This window comes from Hipposideros armiger, unplaced genomic scaffold, assembly GCF_001890085.2.
Source record: "Hipposideros armiger isolate ML-2016 unplaced genomic scaffold, ASM189008v1 scaffold_15, whole genome shotgun sequence".
Taxonomy (NCBI): Eukaryota; Metazoa; Chordata; class Mammalia; order Chiroptera; family Hipposideridae; genus Hipposideros; species Hipposideros armiger.
Window position 1 is genome coordinate 3,140,413 of NW_017731365.1, and position 942 is coordinate 3,141,354.

The following is a 942-nucleotide window of genomic DNA, read 5'->3' on the forward strand; positions in this document are numbered from 1 at the left end:
ATACTGTGTTTTCACACTCACTCCATGTTTTTGTGGGTGCTCTGGATTACTGGGTGTAACTATTGGACAGGATTCCATGGCTGGAATCCATGTGACTTATCCATCCCCCTAGAGACAACTGGACAACACTGCCCTGACCGTCCTTGTCCATGTCCACTTCTGGACTTTGCTCCCAGCTCTAGAGGTCATTTTCCATCAGCTCACATACACCTGACCTGCCTCGTGTTTTAAAATAGCATGGTATTTCTATTGGACCGATAAGGTCCAATCATTTCTCTGTTGATAGACCTTTCAGTTGTTTCTAATTGAAAAGGGGCTCCCAGCCCCAATTCCAGCCTGTATGTGGAGGCTTCCTCAAACCAACAAGCTACTCTCGGATGCTAGCAGGGTGTCCGATGATTCAGCTCCATTTTGACGCTATCTACCCAGAGAGAGAATCAGGTTCTACAGGTAAAGGGCTCAGTCCCTCAAGGCTGTCCTCCACTTCAGATGCCAGTCGCAAGCCCAGGTTGTCACCTGCACTTCTGTCCAACTGGCTACAAATCAGGGGTTCCCATGACCCCCTCCTTGGGTTCGATTACTTTGCTAGAACTGCTCACAGAACTCAGGAAAACCTGTTTACTCACTAGATTACCGATTCACACATGAATCAACAGCCAGATGAAGGGATACATAGGGCAACGTCCAGAATGAAGGAGCTTCCGTCCTTGTGGAGCTTGGGGCACAGTCCAGGGGAAGCTCTTGGAAAAAGGGACCAGGAGAGCTGACCTTTTTTGCGTTTTTATGGAGGCTTCATTCCATAGTCATGCTTGACTAAGTCAACCACTGGCTATTGATTCAACCTCCAGCCCCTCTCTCCTCCCAGGAAATCAGGGGGTAGGACTGAAAGCTGTGACCCTCTTACCACTTGGTTGGCTCCATTGGATACTAGCCTCTGCCCTC